The sequence below is a fragment of the Heptranchias perlo genome, chromosome 11 (assembly GCF_035084215.1).
Source record: "Heptranchias perlo isolate sHepPer1 chromosome 11, sHepPer1.hap1, whole genome shotgun sequence".
In the NCBI taxonomy this organism is placed as follows: domain Eukaryota; kingdom Metazoa; phylum Chordata; class Chondrichthyes; order Hexanchiformes; family Hexanchidae; genus Heptranchias; species Heptranchias perlo.
Window position 1 is genome coordinate 58,802,276 of NC_090335.1, and position 6,210 is coordinate 58,808,485.

Below are 6,210 nucleotides of genomic sequence, written 5' to 3' on the forward strand. Positions count from 1 at the left end.
TGACTCGGAAGAGAAGCGGAATGCGACTCCTGAGGTTGAGGTAGTCTCACAGGTCTTCCCTTTGATACTGCATGGAGTGCAAATCTGGTATGGTGTCAAAGTAGATGCAATATATTTGGATTTTCAAAAGGCCTTCGATAAGGTACTGCATTGTAGACTCATGACCAAGGACAGTGCATGTGGAGTCAGGGGACAGGTAGCAGAATGGATAGCAAGCTGGCTACAAAACAGAAAACAGAGAATAGGGGTTAAGGGTAGCTACTCTGACTGGCAAAGGGTGAGAAGTGGTGTTCCACAGGAATTGGTGCTGGGACCACTGTTTTTCACAATTTACATTAACGATTTGGACTCAGGAATCGGAAGTATAATTTCAAAATTTGGAGACGACACAAAATTGGGGGGGGGTGTAGTTAATACAAAGGAAGAATGAGTTAAAATGCAAGAAGAGATTAATAAACTTGCAACATGGGCGTGTAATTGGCAAATGAATTTCAATATAGATATGAGTGAGGTGATGCATTTTGGTAGGAAGAATAAGGAGGCCACATACTGCTTGGATAATAAGAGTCTAAATGGGGTAGAGGAGCAAAGGGATCTTGGGGTACAGATACACAAATCACTAAAAGTAGCAACTCAGGTTAATAAGGCCATAAAAAAGGCAAACCAAGCACTGGGGTTCATTTCTAGAGGGATAGAATTGAAAAGTAAAGAAGTTATGTTAAACTTGTATAGAACTTTGATTAGACCACACTTGGAGTACTGTGCACAATTCTAGCCTCCATATTATAAAAAGGATTTAGAGGCATTGAAGAAGGTGCAAGAAAGATTCACAAGAATGATGCAAGAAACTGAGAGGATATACTTATCAGGAAAGGCTGAACAGGCTGGTGCTCATCTCTCTAGAAAAGAGAAGGCTGAGGGGTGATCTGATAGAGGTCTTTAAGATTATGAAATGGTTTGATAGGGTAGAGATAGAGAATATGTTTCCACTTGTGGGGGAGTCCAAAACTAGAGGTCGTCAATATAAGATAGTCACTGATAAATCCAATAGGGAATTCAGGAGAAACCTCTTTACTCAAAGAGTGGTAAGAATGTGAAACACACTACCACAAGGAGTAGTTGAAGCAAGTAGCATAGAAGCATTTAAAGGGAAGCTAGAAAAGCACTCAAAGGAGAAAGGAATAGAAGGGAATGCTGATGGAGATAGATGAATTAGGGAGGGAGGAGGCTCGTGTGGAGCATAAACGCCGACATTGACCAGTTGGGCCAATTGCCTCTTTCTGTGCTGTAGACTCAATGGGCTATAAATTTGGCCGTGTAGTGCCCATTTTGTATACACTATGCGGCCTCCTAAGAACCTAAAATGGCATCCGGGAAACGCGCGCACGCTTCTAGCATGATGTGCGCTGGACGTCATCTTGGTAAAGGTGTTAACGCTCGCACAGATAATGAATGCCGGCAGCATGTAAAGGAGAATATGCGTTAGATCAGTGTGCAACGTTGATTTAAAGGGACAGATATGATTTTGGAACTGAACACTCCAGTCAACGCACTGACTTAACCTCGCACAGCTGAACAAGTCAGAAACAGCATAGAGGACCCCCCCTCACCAGCGCTCTTTAAAGGGATCAGGCAGGATTTACAAGTTAGTTGCTGGATTATTGCTTCTGGCTGCTGATGCATTTGTACCTGTTTTTAGAGGTCTCCTATACTTGAATTCTAGGACTAGGGAACATAGACCAAAAATTAGAGCCAGGACTTGCAGGAGTGAAGTTAGGAAACGCTTCTACATGCAAATGGTGGTAGAAGTTTGGAACACTTTTCTGCAAATGGCAGCTGATGCTAGCTCAATTGTTAATTTTAAATCTGAGATTGATAGATTTTTGTTAACCAAGGTTATAAAGGGATATGGGGCTGAGGCGAGTATATGGAGTTAGAACATAAGAACATAAGAAATAGGAGCAGGAGTAGGCCATCCAGCCCCTCGAGCCTGCTCCGCCATTCAACAAGATCATGGCTGATTTTCTACCTCAACACCATTTTCCTGCACTATCCACATATCCCTTTAGGTCACAGATCAACTATGATCTCATTGAATGGCAGAACAGGCTCAAGGGGCTAAATGCCATTACCAAGAATGCAGGACATGTGTCGGTGAGTGTCCTGCCGGATGTTTGGGTAATGTGCCTGTCATGGTTGAATAGCTGCCAGTGTGTATGACCTGTGAGTTGTAGGTTTGTGGCTTGCAACAGTGGTAATGTCTGAGGGTGAGAGGAAGCATCTGATTGGAAGAGTTGAGTGCTGATTAAAAGAGTTTGTTGGTACGTGGGTGATGGGGGGTGTAGTGCGTGGAACAGTGGATGAGGCTAATGGTGCAGTTGGTAAGAGATGCCACTTGACAGTTGACCTCACTCTTCTTCCTGCTCTGCATCCATGTTCATGGTGCTATGCGCCTGGAATTGACTTCATCCCCTACTGCCTCCCACTGCCTCTTGAGCATATGTCTGGAGGTCCTTTGTCCCCCTGCGGATATAGGATGCCTCTCCTTCTGTCCACCTCCTGCACCAAGGCCTCTAGTGCATCAGCAGAGAACCTTGGTGCTCGCTCTCTCGCAGGCCTGGTACAAACTCAGATTGGCAGATTGCTGAGGTCTGGCATGCAGATTGGAGGATGTGGGATTTAGTAGCGCGCAACCTTTATTCAATGTTTTAACATAACTCAACAGTTTGTAAACATGGGGACGGGACCTGCATCTGGTTTTTACGTGTACAAAGTCTGATCTCCGTTCAGACTCCATGCAGACCCGTATCTTATATTTTGCAAATAAGAGGTGTAGGCTGCCTTTAAGTGATGCTAGCCATTTGCGCGACATCGGGGCCCTCCTGCTGGTGAGCAGCCATTCAACAGCGCAGCCAGGCCTGGCTGCTTGCAAATATCAGGTGAATGATCAGGCAGCATGGATCTCACGTGCTGCCTGCATCTCAACAACCGGGCTCAGGTTAATCGTGCACCGCGACCCCCCACGCCCGGATTCACGGGTTATCAAATTTAACCCCCAATGTAACAATGTAACTCAAAGCTAGTTTACAAAGTACTCATGCATTGGCCCCCTTAGGCATTTTATACATCCACCAAACCTCAATTTAAATGATTAGAGAACACGGATTCTCCCATCTTCATTTTACACACAAACATATGACAATGGTGGACAGGAAAAGACCCATTGGTGCATCCAGCCTATCCCACAACTTTTCTGGTCATTGAAATTTTTAACTGTTGAGAGAAAGCTCTGTCCACATCTGTATCCAGGTGCAGCACTCTCCTGGGCAAGACCATTATAGTTCCAGCCAGGCAGCAGCCAAGCAAGGTGAACATGGTTCTGCCTAGCTGGAGCCCTAACTGCAGTTACCAGTCTCAGATTGGTGGTTGTAATGTGAATGCACCCTATTAAAGATCATTGGGGTAAGGTTGTAAAGTGGATCCAATGGAACTTGCCAGCACTTTTTAGACTCAAATTTGCACTGTACTGGAGTTAGGTTCCACATGGTATCAAGCCAAGTGATGTGACAGCCTTCTTGTAGGGGTATTACACCATTTAGTTTCAGTGCATTTCCAGAAGCAGATCTGTACCTTCTTTCTGAGTCACGCTGCCACTATGGTAGCAATGGTGGTATAACTGCACCCTTAGCCTTAGGTAGAAGAACTCATCTTTGGATTACAGTATGTGCCAATTGCCTAACCTTAAAATCATGGGCACAATACTAAATATGTCAACAGCTTTCAAATTAACTGCACATACATAGGGGTCACAACCTCATAAGTTCTGAGTTATTTCTTTGTAAAATGTATTATTTTGTGATGTACTGTTAAAATACTGAAAGCTTAGAGTTTAATTCTTGGTAAAATATTTTTTTGTAATTGTTGGACTCAAAATCCTCAGTGGAAACCATAAACCAACTCAAGTATCATATTGGATTGTAGAGATGAAAGTTTCATTAATCATCACCAGCTAGAGATAACTGGATTGTTTGATGTGGACTCTATTTGCATAAAATGGCAATAAGAGGGGTTTAGGAAGGCTAGTGTGAGTTATCAGCAACAGATTTCAGAAAGATAGCGATTTAAAAAAAAAACTGTGAATGGTAGAAATCTGAAATAAAAACAGAAAAGGGTGGAAATACATTGCAGGGAGGTCAATATGTGAAAAGAAACAAGGCAGGTTAATGTTTCCAATAGAAACACTTTCCAGAACTTTGGCAGAGCGGGAGAAACCTTGAGGAAATTCACCCCATTTTACTACGTTAAAGGTACTGTATAAATGCAAGTTGTTGTAATTACAGGCAAGTTGGCAAAAATCAGCAACAGTGTGCAAATGAGACATTTACAATGGGGACAATTCTAAAAATGGAATTGCACTGATGCAAACTGTGAATACACACAGTTGCAATGCTCAAAATTTGCTCCAATACAAATTTACCCTTCTGATCTAAGCTCTACATAAAGGCTCACATGAATTGAGTTCAATTACTAGACAAATGCTCAATCACAAAAATAAGATTGGCACACATTAATAGAGTCTCTAAAACAATAACACTCTCACAAAATAACCTGCTATATAATAGCCTGAACTTCGCAACTCATTTATATTTTATTTTTGCTCATTATCCACTCCACACCAATTCTGAAGGAACAGTAAAAGCACGGCTTTGAGTTTATTGCTTACTTTTCAGTCATTTGTAGACTTCATGCTGGCATTCTCACATCCTCAGTGATCCAGCATCACCGATCCTTGCCTCCGTTCTGAGATGATAGATTTTTAGTCGCTCAGCCATAACTCCAAACTCCTATTTGGAAAACATTAAATAATCAGTCATTTAAAAGAAAGGCTCAACACTCTCCATTTTAAAAGGTGCAGGCAGTTTTGCATTCTTAACATTATTCTATAGTCTGCAGCAAGTGAATGTTTGCTCAGAAAGCAATCCGCATATGGGAATACATACATTTATAAAATGAACATGAAATATTTAACAGTAATATTACCACATTCTAAATCTGTTACAGCATTATATTATGAACAACATAGCTTTAAACAGTAATGTATGGGTATAAGTTACTCAATTAATTTCTGCTTGAAACTACATTGAACATTGAACAACTAAAAGGAATCTCTGTGGAGAAGAAATACACAAAATTCATTTGCTAAAGTCAAAAGGACCTAATAGCTCCTTGAGTAAGGATACGTTATGCAGCTTGTCTCAGTGCAAAGCCAAAATTGTTTTGTACCAATCCTGGCTATTTTGCCCAACTCACTTTGTCTAGCAATAGATCTAAAATGATTGACTTTAGCTCCACCATCTAATTTCTTGAATGAAAGAGTTACATTAAGTAATGCCATTCATAACTGAATTAATGCGCATGCAAAATACAGTTCCCTCAGTCTTTCTTTAGCTACAGTGGGCACTGGGATTGTGCTTCTAGTGCCTAATAAGCATTTTTTAAAGCAAAGTGTCTTCTACTTTTCTCTTTCCAGGTCTCGTTCTCTTCTACTTCCATCCTTCCACAGTGTCTCGTTCCCTCTCACTTTTTCAGTCTCCTTCCCCTTTACTTTTTTCTGTCAGTTTGTTTTAAGAACATAAGAACATAAGAAATAGGAGCAGGAGTAGGCCTATCGGCCCCTCGAGCCTGCTCCGCCATTCAATAAGATCATGGCTGATCTGATCCTAACCTCAAATCTAAATTCATGTCCAATTTCCTGCCCGCTCCCCGTAACCCCTAATTCCCTTTACTTCTAGGAAACTGTCTATTTCTGTTTTAAATTTATTTAATGATGTAGCTTCCACAGCTTCCTGGGGCAGCAAATTCCACAGACCTACTACCCTCTGAGTGAAGAAGTTTCTCCTCATCTCAGTTTTGAAAGAGCAGCCCCTTATTCTAAGATTATGCCCCCTAGTTCTAGTTTCACCCATCCTTGGGAACATCCTTACCGCATCCACCCGATCAAGCCCCTTCACAATCTTATATGTTTCAATAAGATCGCCTCTCATTCTTCTGAACTCCAATGAGTAGAGTCCCAATCTACTCAACCTCTCCTCATATGTCCGCCCCCTCATCCCCGGGATTAACCGAGTGAACCTTCTTTGTACTGCCACGAGAGCAAGTATGTCTTTTCTTAAGTATGGGCACCAAAACTGTATGCAGTATTCCAGGTGC